The sequence below is a fragment of the Adiantum capillus-veneris genome, chromosome 22, assembly GCF_014529385.1.
Source record: "Adiantum capillus-veneris isolate H3 chromosome 22, ASM1452938v2, whole genome shotgun sequence".
Lineage (NCBI taxonomy): Eukaryota > Viridiplantae > Streptophyta > Polypodiopsida > Polypodiales > Pteridaceae > Adiantum > Adiantum capillus-veneris.
Window position 1 is genome coordinate 68,060,846 of NC_140952.1, and position 12,613 is coordinate 68,073,458.

Below are 12,613 nucleotides of genomic sequence, written 5' to 3' on the forward strand. Positions count from 1 at the left end.
GAGGCATCTCAAACTGGGAAAGGCAAAGTCAACTTTATCCTATTTCCTATTGGGCAAAAAGGGGGCTAAAGTGAGCTACCCTGGGAGAGTTAATTAAAAAGGTGGCTAGGTAACTACGGGGAGAGGCAACTTGAATATGATTGGCCGGGAAAGGGGGCTGAAGTGGGCTTACATGGGAAAGTTAATTAACGAGGAGGCTAAGTAATTAAGAAAAAAGGGGCAACCTAGATGTGATTGGTCACAAAAAGCGCCGAAGGGGGAAATATCAAGTTAGAGGTCAAAGAGGTCAATTTTCAAACACTAAAAGATAGGCTACAAGTTAATCCAATGCTAAAAGTAGGCTAATCACAAAAATGCACCTATATGACCTCCTAGTAACCTGTACAATCATTGCACAGTGTAATCCTAGTAGGCAGTCCACTCACAGGAGCTCAAATTCCTATAAATAGGCCCTCCCCCACACTTAAAAAGTTTCATAGCTTGAATCCTACCCCAAGCTTGAAGGAAGGTCATCACCTCACCTCGCGCAAAATTTTGAGAAATAATTTTTGACATAGGAAAATACTTAAGTGGTAAGCATGATATTATTGATTTTTATGTTTTTCATAATAAATTTTATGTTTTTCTTTTATGTGTTTATGTTATGCTACTTTCTTATGATATCGCTCTCTTAAAATAATAGCAAAGTAGGCAGTCCAATCAAAGGAGCCCAAATTTCCTATAAATAGGTCCTCCCCCACACTTAAAAAGTTTCAAAGCTTGAATTGTACCCAAGCTTGAAGGAAGGTCATCACCTCGTGGGAAATATTGAGAAATATTTTCCCACATAGGGAAACACTTAAGTGGTAAGCAAGATATTATTGAATCATTGTCTCATTTTCTCTCTAACATTGAATCTGTTGAACATTCCTCAACGCCGCATGCTTCTCTCTCATCTCTTCTACCAATGGCTACTTCTCAACAAGCAAAGGTTGCTAGTGATTTTAAAATTTTATTAAAGGAATTTCATGATGTTTTTCCTAATGATTTTCCATCAAGATTACCGCCGACACAATCGGTGCAACATAGCATCGATGTGGTTGCAGGCAGTAAACCTATCAGTAAACCACCCTATCACATGAGTTACTCTAAAGTTGCTAAGGTGGAACGTCAGCTTGCTGACTATCTTAGCAGAGGGTTTATTCAACCCAGTTCTTCACCATGGGCTTCTCCTATCCTATTAGTGAAGAAAAAAGACGGTAGTATGCACATGTGCATAGACTACCGTGGCTTAAATGCGGTTACTGTTCAGAACAAGTACCCATTGCCACGCGTGGATGAGTTGTTCATCGACAAGCTCACTCATGCTCGTATATTTACGAAAATGGACTTGCAATCAGGTTATCATTAAGTACGTATTCGACTTGCTGATATACCCCAAACTGCATTCCGAACAAGTTTTGGACACTACGAGTTTTTGGTTATGCCTTTTGGGTTAACCAATGCGCCCGCAACATTCATGACACTTATGGCTAGTGTCTTGAGGCCGTACTTGGGCAAATTTGTCATCGTTTTTCTCGATGATATTCTAGTATACAGTACTTCTAAAGAAGAACACTTACAACATCTGAGGCAGGTGTTCCAATTGCTACCAACAAATCAATTATATGCCAAGGAAGCTAAGTGTGATTTTTTGAAGGAAGAAATTCACTATCTTGGGCATGTTATTTCAGCTATTGGGCTACATATGGATCAATCCAAAGTGGATTGGTAGTGGCCTTCTCCTAAAAATCTAGAAGAGTTATAGATTTTTTTAGGATTTGCAGGTTTTTATTGAAGGTTCGTTAAAAACTATGCTAAATATTGTTGTTCCCATGACGGACCAACTGAAAGGCAAAGGCAAAGCTTTTCAGTGGGGACCCGCTCAACAGCATAGTTTTGATACGCTCAAAGATGCATTAGCTACACTCCAATACTAGTTATTGTAGATCCTTTGAAACCATTTGTTTTGAAAATGGATACCAATGACCGTGCTATTGGAGCACTCCTGCTATACAAGACGGGCAGCCAATTGCATTTGAAAGCAAGAAGCTTGATGCAGCACAACAGAACTACTCTGCTTATGAATGCGAACTCTATGCAATAGTGTCAGCCTTGAAAACATGGAGACATTATTTGTATGATGCTCAGTTTGAGATTGTGTTTGACCATAAAAGCATTAAATGGTTTACACAACAAACCGATTTGAAGTGTCGAAAAGCCGGGTGGACTGAGATTCTTCAGGAATATGACGCCAATTTCAGCTCCGGTATTGTAAAGGACGATACAATGTGGTGGCTCACGCTCTAAGTCATATGCCAGAGACTTAGTAGTGAATTTTTGGATTCTGTAAAGGGAAAATATGAGCAGGATGACGCATATTTCAAAGTGTGGAGCCATGTACAAATTAGGGATCCTTCTCACTCCAATGATGGTGGTGTAGCATTAACCTCGACACACAATTCTCCTCTGTCGAGTGATGAACTACAGCGATGGGAGAATTTTACCATCCACAATGGGTACCTACTCCATAAGGGGAGAGTTTGTGTATCGACGGACACAGACATTCGGTGCCAAAGTCTTTATGAATGTCATGATAGTCCAAGTGCAGGGCACCCGGGTATTAGAAAGACTTATGCTCTCGTACGACGACAGTTTTACTGGCCAGGTTTACATGTCTTTGTTCAAGATTATGTCTTGCATTGCTAAAAAATTCAGGTTAACAAAGTAGAGCGCCTGAAAGCAGGAGGACTCTTACATCCTTTGGAGATTCCCAATGGTAAACGGGAAAGTATCAATGGATTTTATTGTGGGTTTTACCAACCACTATACGAGGTCATGACTCAGCATGGGTGGTCATAGACCGGTTGACTAAATTATGTAAGTTTATTCCAACCAAATCAATGATTAAGACTCCAGAATTAGTCAAGTTATTTGTGGACAACCTATACAAGTTGTATGGCTTGCCAAGTAACATTGTCAGTGATCATGATGCCAAGTTTAACACTCATTTTTGGAGGGCCGCGTTTAAACGATTGGGTACACAACTAAACCTCAGTACAACCGATCATCCAGAAATAGATGGTCAAACTGAACGAGTTAACCAAGTGCTAGAGGATATGCTACGCATATACATTAGTAAGAAACAAACAGACTGGGAAGAATATCTACCTCTTCTTGAGTTTGCTTGCAGCAGTGCTAAGCATGTCACGACTAGATTTAGTCCTTTCATGATCATGTATGTTTTTCAACCTAGGTCACCAATTACGGTGGGGTTGGCAACCGAAAAACTCCAACAGGTTAAGGATTTTCTCCCAGACCACATGGATATGCTGAAACTCGCTCGTCAAAACGTCCGACAAGCGCAGAATCAGTATAAGACGTACGCTGATGAGAAACATCAACAAGCTTTAATGAAGTGGAAAGATTGACCTGAGGAAGGTGCCACTTGGGAAAACATTAGTGTTCTTAAGAAGAAGTTTCCCACTTTTGTTTTCGAGGACAAAAACTCTTCCTTAATGGGGGAGTAATATCAGGACAAGGGCAAGGCCACGGAGTAATGGACTGGGCCAGGGGCCGGATTAGGCAGTGTGGACAAGGGAATCCAGCTAGGGCAAAAAGGGCTAGGAGCATTGCCTATATAGTAAGAGGTTGGGAGGTGGAATCCAGGCTCTAGTCACCTCAAGTCTTTACACCTGTAGTGGAAATAGAGGCCGAAATGAGATCGAATAAAAAATTTGAGCAGATGGAAACCTGCGAACGCTCGTCAAAGCTCACTGAAATGGAAAAAAATGAGCAAGCGTGTGCTGGAGCAGCTAGCGACTAAGCCCGAGAGGATGCAACCTGCTCTGATACCAATTGTTGGAATTAGGGTTGCAGAGAAACGCACACAGCTTGGAGAAGACGAAGGAAGATCAAGGTACACAATAGAGAGTGTATTACTTAGTGTGCAATGGAAAGATAGATAGCCCTAGAGTGATGGGCGTATATATAAGCACGGGGGAAAAAACCTCCTAAAGAGGGAAAAAATGCCCTGGCGGTCCTAGTGTGTTCACACACATCACTACCACATGTATATGGTAACATTTTTTGGTTTTTCCCTATCTTTTAGTTATTTCTTTCTTTAAAAATGCAAAAATAGCATTTTTAGGCCTAAAAATGCCTAAGAAATCATAAAGTTTTGTTTCTAATTTCCCTCTTTTCCTCCCTTATAACAAATGCAATTTTCCATTAAAATAAGTTAAAAAATTAAGTCTAAAATGGCCTTATTTCAAAAGTAAATATTTTCCTATGAGATTTAAAATGATAAAAGTGTTATTCTATGTATAAATAACACTCCAAAATTATCTAACCAAAAAATAACATATTGAACTATTTTCTTCCTTAGAAAATAGCTTTAAAAAACCATTTAATACATTTAATATGTAAAAATATAAATACTTTTTTCATGAAAAAATTATCATGCATTCATAAAGTCTAAGAGCTTTGATTTATATAATTACATGTATAATTGGATTAAACATGTAATTATGGCTAATTTCTTAACAAAAATTTACTGTTATTTTTCCACTTTTTAATATTCAAGTAATGCAAATTAAAAATTTGACATTACTTATGTGTAAAGGAGTATCAAACTCTAATTATCATAGATTTAAAATAATAATAAGCATTACTTAATAACCAAATAATATAAGAAATTCTTATATAATTTTTAGGGTAATTAAATAAATTTGCATAGTTTTCAAATTATGCGTGTCAAAGAGTAGTATCATAAGAGTGTAGCATAACATGAGCTAACCTGTAAGAGTGGGTTCGTCGACATTATCAACATAAGCTTGGTAATTGCTCAACGTCCTCTTCCTCATTCCGACAGCAAAGAAAAGTAATCCAACATGGCCTCAATCCAAACTTCCGCATCTTGCCCAACTTTTAGACCTTCCGTATATACACCAAAGGAGTTCATTGGAGTCACATCTCCCACCTATGTAGCCCAATATCATAATCAATATCAAAAAAAGTAGAATCAATTTTTGAAAATCAAATCTACTACTTTGATACCACGTGTAATGTACCCAAGTCTTTAAAGACTTGGACATGCTGATAGACAACCAAGGCTCGACTCGATCCCACACAAATACTTCCCAAACCCTTGTTGGATGATGCTACGAAGCGAGTGCTTGATAGAACCTTGGCCCTATCTCCTAGGGGAAACTTAGTGATCTAAACAGCCTTACGGTCTCAGGATAGTCATATATACCGTCCGATTGACCCTTGGTTCATGGAGTTCACGCGTTTTTCCCCATCAAAAGCATGGCATGGCCGTGCACTCTTTCCCTTAAGACACACCGTTGGTTTATAGAACTTATCGCCTTTTTCCTCATCAAATGTGAGGCATGGCCGATAATTCCTTCCCTTAAGGTGAGATATTTCCTAACTAAAATTCTTGAAAAGTTACCCGACTGATCGGGTCCACCTTGCCTTAGAATGGTTACCATCGAGGAATCCATTCTCCCACTTTCCTTTAAACCAGGGTTCTTATTTACTCTTCACATGTAAAAGTTCCTTGTTATAAACCTTAGAACAACGCATGTTAAGGTAAAGACCTTAATTGAAAAGAAGACGTGCATGTAGCCCACCATAAACCCAAGTTCTCGAGGTGGTTACATACACATAAAACCTTTCCACATCTTTGTCTATAATACAGACTTTAGTTTCACTAGAATCCATAAGTACCGTTCGCTTTCAATCCTAGGTGAGCAGATCATCCAGGCCTTACCAGATCGTCCATCCCATATGAAAGGTTCGTAAACTTCATGGTTGCCAATCCACCACTAGCTCCTTGGTCAAGGTACCTAGCAACTCATCCATCTAGGTCGACTCCAATTACCCCGCACCTAGAGGGTCCAGACCTGACCGTCTTAAGGATTTTACCCATTGAGCCCCTTCAAATTATAAGGTTTCAATAAAAATACCCCGCCCACTTGGCAAGCGAAAGAACGTGTATTTGTCCAAACAAGTAGATATTAACCTTGCAGTCTCAAACAGCTGAGAGACAAGAAATCACCTAGTTTGATCATACTCTTGTCCCATACCAAGAGTAAGGTCAAACATTAAAACAAAATATTTATCCCCCTTTCAACTATAATTTCATGCATCTTATACCCTTGTGCACGCCCAAGAATCACCTTCGTGGCGTCGTAATCCCTTTTACACACGCATGAACTATCTTTATGGCGTCATTGGTATTCCTTTCAATTCATGCACATAAAACAAGTTGTAAAAAAACAATGGTGATCTGACCAAGAAAAATAGCATCACGTATTTGGACTAAATTAATTCCTTTTGTATCCTAAGGTAAATAAATCACTTAACTCAAATTACCTTTCACCGTTTATTTACCTCAGCTCAAATTAAAATCATAACTACATAAACAATAAATATCCTTAAAACAATAGGACACTAACAATATTTTCCACTTAGACACCTTCTCTTTCATGTGTGGATGCCAAGGGAGCATCCCTAGCTAGTGTCTTGTTGTTAAGGTCACGTCGCGCGCGTTTAAGTGTCCTCTTCGATTTTTATCGAAAAAGCGATAAACAAAGGTACCATCAAGGTAAATGAAGCATAATTTTTATCTCTAGATACCCTAAAATCATTTCTAAAAACTTTATTTAAATTCTAAAATTTTTGCTTTTTTCCTATCTTTTAGCTGTTTTTTCTCAAAAAATACAAAAAATAACATTTTTACGTTAAAAAATGCGTTAAAAATCATATATATCATGATTGAGCAAGAAGCAACCTATTGTGGCCACTTCGAGTTGTGAGCCTGAGTACGGGGCACTCTTCACAGCTACGGTTGAGTGTGTATGGCTCAGATGCCTTATGGATTATTTGGGTATTGGACAAGACATTGCCAACACTATCTACACTGACAGTCAGAGCGCATTGGCAGTTGTAAGGAACCCATTTTTTCATGTTTTCCCAAAGCACATTGAGGTGCATTACCACTATGTCAGGGAGAGGCTCTTAGCAGGAGAGATCAGCTTGGCTTATGTGCCAACACAGGACAACCTTGTAGATATTTTCACAAAGGCATTGTCTCGTGAGAAGCTCGAAGATTTTCGCAAATCTTTGGGCTTACTCCTCTTTGTGGACTGATCATGTTCTCAGGGGCATGGCACTTCCCTTTACTCATGTTCCAGCTCTCGTTAACAGCATCACTTCAAGGGGGATTTGTTACCATATACATATGGTAGTGATGTGTGTAAACACACTAGGACTGCCGGGGCATTTTTTCCCTCTTTAGGAAGTTTTCCCCCCCGTGCATTGTATATACGCCCATCACTCTAGGGCTATCTATCTTTCCATTGCACACAAAGTAATACACTCTCTATTGTGTGCCTTGAGCTTCCTTCGTCTTCTCCAAGCCATGTGTGTTTCTCTGCAACCCTAATTCCAACAAAAAATTAAAAATTTAAATAATAATTTCAAAAATACATTTACGATATTTAGAGATAAAAATTATGCTTTATTTTTTGCTTTTTTGACAAAAAATCAAAGATGGCACTTAAGAGCGCGCGACGCGACCCTAACATTGAGATGCTACCTAAGGATGCATCCACACATGAAGAAGATTGTGTCTAAGTGGAAGATGTGGTTGGTGCCCTTACCTTTTAAGGTTATTTATCGTTTATGTAGTTATGGTTTTAATTTAGGCTAAGGTAAATAAACGGTTAAAGGTAATTTGAGTTAAGTGATTTATTTACCTTAATACACAAAGAGAATTTATTTAGTCCAAATACAAGATGCTATTTCCCTTGGCCGGACGTACCATCATTGTTTTTGCAGAACTTGTTTTATGTGCATGATTTGAAAGGGATAACAATGACGCCACGAAGATAGTTCGTGGGCATGCAAAAGGGATTATGACACCATGAAGGTGGTTCGTGGGCGTGAAAAAGGATATAAGATGCATGAAATTATAGTTGAAAGGGGTAAAAAATATTTTGTTTTAACATTTGACCTTACTCTTGGTATGGAACAAGAGTATGATCAAACTAGGTGATTTCTTGTCCCCCAAGTTGTTTGAGACCACAAGGTCGAAATCTACTTGTTTGGACAAATAAACACCCTTTCGCTTGCCAAGTGGGTGGGGTATGTTTATTGGAACCCATGAATTTGAAGGGGCTCGGTGGGTAAAACCCTCAAGACCATCAGGTTTGGACCCTCTAGCTATTGGGTAATTGGGGTCGACCAAGATGGATGAGCTACTAGCTACCCTGACCAAGGAGCTAGTGGTGGATTGGCAATCAAAAAGGTTATGAACCTTTCATAGGGGATGGACGATCTAGTAGGGTTTCGATGATGTGTCCACCTAGGATTGAAAGGGAAGGGTGCCCATGAATTCTTGTGGGACCGAAGACTATATTCTAGACAAAGCAATGGAAAGGTTTTATGTGTATGTAACCACGTCGTTGATGTGGGCTACATGCACCTCTTCTTTTCAATTAATGTCTTTACCTTAACGTTTATTGTTCTAAGGTCTATAATAAGGAACCTTATTTTACGTGTGAAGACTGTGGTAGTAATTATATAGGAATTTCATTTTAAAGAAAAGTGGGAGAATCGATTTTCCGACGGTAACCATTCTAAGGTTGGGAGGATCGGATCAGTCGGGTAACTTTAAAAACATTTTAGTTAGAAAATACCTCACCTTCGGGGAAGGAATTCTTGGCCATGCCTCACATTTGATGAAGAAAAAGGCGATGAGTTCTATGAACCAAGGGTGGATCTTAGGGGAATGAGTTCGGCATGCCCTTCTTTTGTTGGGAGAAAAGGTGTGAAATCCATGTACCAAGGGTCAATCAAACGGGATACATGACTATCCTGAGACCGTAAGGCTGTTTAGATCTCTATGTTTACTCTGCGGGATAGGGCCAAGGTTCTCTCATGCACTCATTTTCCAGCATCCAACAGGGGTCTAAGAAATATTTGTGTGGGATCGAGTCGAGCCTTAGCGTGACCGAGTCCTTAGAGTCTTGGGTACGTTACACGTGGTAACAACAGAGTAGTAGTTTTGATTTTCAAAAATTGATTCTACTTTTCTTGATGTTGATTATGCTATTGGGATACATAGGTGGGAGATGTTTCTCTAATGAAATCCATTGGTGTATATACGAAAGGTCTAAAAGCCGGGCAAGATGCAGAAGTTTGGATTGAGGCCATGTTCGATTAATTTTTTCTGTTGTCGGAACAAGGAAGAGGACGTGGAGCAATTACCAAGCTTATGCTGCTAATGCCGACAAACCCACTCTTGCAGATTAGCTAAGAGTCGGCCACCTTTTTTTTTGATAGCTACCTAGGTGTAGGTATGTTCAAGGTGAGGACATGTTGAGCCTTTTTTAAAGGGGGTTGAATGTAATGTCCCCATCACTAAGCCATGTATATATCCCAACCTTATGATGTACATATTTTATCACATAAATAAAGATGGGTATTTTTCAATCAGTCTCAGGTAAGTGTGTACCCTTGTGCAATTCTATGCACATCTTGAATGCCTAATTAGTTATCCAATCTGCAATGGTTGATTAAATGAACCTTAGGATGTGGGATTTAAATCAAAAATTGAACCTTAGGATGTGAGTGGATAAGAAGATAAGAGTAGGCTTATGAGCATCTCAAGCTGGGAAAGGGAAAGTCAACTTTATCTTATTTCCTATTGGCTAGAAAGGGGGCTAAAGTGAGCTACCATGGGAAAGTTAATTAAAAAGGGTGGCTATGTAATTAAGGGGAGAGGCAACTTGAATTGAATATGATTGGCCAAGAAAGGGGGCTGAAGTGGGATACCATGGGAAAGTTAATTAAAAAGGAGGCTAAGTAATTAAGAAAAAAGGGGTAACCTAGATGTGATTGGTCACAAAAAGTGCTGAAGGGGGAAATATCAAGTTAGACGTCAAAGAGGTGAATTTTCAACTACTAAAAGATAGGCTACAAGTTAATCCAATTCTAAAAGTAGACTAATCACAAAAATGCACCTATATGACCTCCTAGTAGCCTGTACAGTCATTGCACAATGTAATCCCAATAGGCAGTCCACTCACAAGAGCCCAAATTTCCTATAAATAGGCCCTCCCCCACATTTAAAGAGTTTCATAGCTTGAATCCTACCCGAAGCTTGAAAGAAGGCCATCACCTCACCTCGGGTAAAATTTTGAGAAATATTTTTTGACATAGGAAAATACTTAAGTGGTAAGCAGGATATTATTGATTTTTATGTTTTTCGTAATAAATTTTATGTTTTTCTTTTATGTGCTCATGTTATGCTACTTTCTTATGATACTACTCTCTTACACACATAATTTCAAAATTATGCATATTTATTTAATTACCCTAAAAATAATATAAGAATTTCTTTTATTATTTGGATTATGTAATGATAATCCTTATTTTTTTTCTAACGATATGATAACTAAACTTGGATACTCCTTTACACATAAATAATGTCAAATAAATTTGCATTACTTAAATATTACAAAGTAGCAAAATAATGATAAAAACAACTTAAGAAATTAGCCATAATTACAAGCTTAATCCAATTATACATGTAATTATATAAATCAAGGCTTGTAAAATTTATGAACATATGGAAATTTTCCATAGAAAAATAGTTATATTTTTACATATTAAATAAGTTATTTTTAACTATTTTCTAAGGGGAAAAATAGGTAAATATGTTATTTTTTGGTTAGATAATTATGGAATTTTATCATTTTAGATCTCATAGGAAAATTCTTAATTTTCAAATAGGGCCATTTTAGGCCTAATTTTCTTGGTTTTCTGCTTATTTTAATGGAAGATTGCATTTTTTATAAGGGAGAAAAAGAGAGAAATAAGATGATTTTTGAAATTCCAAATTTTCTCATTTTTTTGAAAATTCAGCAATTAAAAACAGTTTTATATGACTTTTAGGAATTTATAGGCTTAAAAATGTTATTTTTTGTATTTTTGAGAAAAAAAAAGCTAAAGATTTGAACAAAATCAAAAAATTCAGAATTTAAAACTGTGCGCTCCTTGCCGCACTGTCAAAGCAAGGGACTTGCCAATACACCGTGTGCGAGCCACAAACGGCTCCAAGCACACAACAAGCCTAAACTAGCAAGCTCAAGAGAGCAAAGGGTGTGTCACTCACCGCTCTACGCTCGCCTTTGTGGTGGATTCCTCGCCGCGATGAAGAAGAAGCTGCAGTCGTGCCGTGCTCAACCGCCTCGCCGCCGTTGTGCCTTCGTAATGCTCGATCGCACACACACTCTCCCTCTCTCTCTCTCTCTCTCTCTCTCTCTCTCTCTCTCTCTCTCTCTCTCTCACACACACACACACACACACACACACACACGAGGAGGTGAAGAAGAAGAAGATGGAGATGGAGCAAGAGCACTCTTCTATTGCACAAATGAGAGAATGAGTAAAAATTAGGTTTAGTTGGCTTTTATATGAGTTCACCCCATTCACACTTGGGCGCCCATGCTTAGCCAACTAATCCCTTGAATGTCCCAGTTAGAGTGCGCCTCTCATCGGCGATCACTCTTACCCTTTTCCTATTGGTCCGACAAGCCCGGTACCTGACTCTACCAAATACATAATACGCGTCTGTCGTAGGTGATAGGGTGTCCGTGAGCCGTGAGGGTTAACATGCCCCCCTTCCTGATGTAGATTCCGTCCTCGGAAGCTATTGAGTTGAAGCTGGTTCGTCGAGGTGGAAGAGCATTTGAGATGAATGTCCTTAGCCTTCTTCAGTCACTGCAAAATCCAACAACATTGGCACAGTAATGGCATTCTCTTAAAAAGCATATGCAGTTTTAGGTAGACAAATTGATTGGTAAAAAAAATTTCAAACAATTTGTTAGCAATGAACATTAAATTGCAATGTAATCAAATGCATAAACAGATGTAAAGGTAAAAAATTAAACAAGTCTGGGGTCGCTAATTTGACGGTCGAAAAGCACTAGAGATCGAATATTAATACCATGGGTAAGCTTCTTAATTTTCAGTGGTCAATTAAGTTGTTTAATCGCGAGAGCCAAGTATTCATGTTCGAGGGCTGACTAGAGGCTATACCTAGAAAACCTTGTAGTTAAGCTACCATAAAAGGAATTTCTCATGAAATCATCGCCTGACTGATTACTTTTTCTTTCACCCCCCAAAGTCTTTTCACACTGATTCAATTTTGATGTGTGTGCTTATTTTGTATGCCTTGGGTTTTTTGCTTTTCAAGGAAAAGAGTCCACACTGGGAACCTCTAGGGCTCTAGTACCATAGGCGATACATGTGAGTGAAGTACCAATTTAAGCAGGGATTTCTCCTCCAGCTTAAAATTTTACATTGTGGCGCTTTGATTTTTTGCTTGTTCATTTTCAGCATTTAAATTTTGTAACTTTGGGGGGTCATATAACACTGTTACCTTCCCCAGGCTCATCACATTAGTAAACTCCCTTTATAATACTTAAGCTAAAGGTCACTAGGGTTAAGCCCACTAGAAAGCCCTAGTACATTTCATACAATGCTGCCTAAATCGGATTAAGAACCTAAGTAACCATTG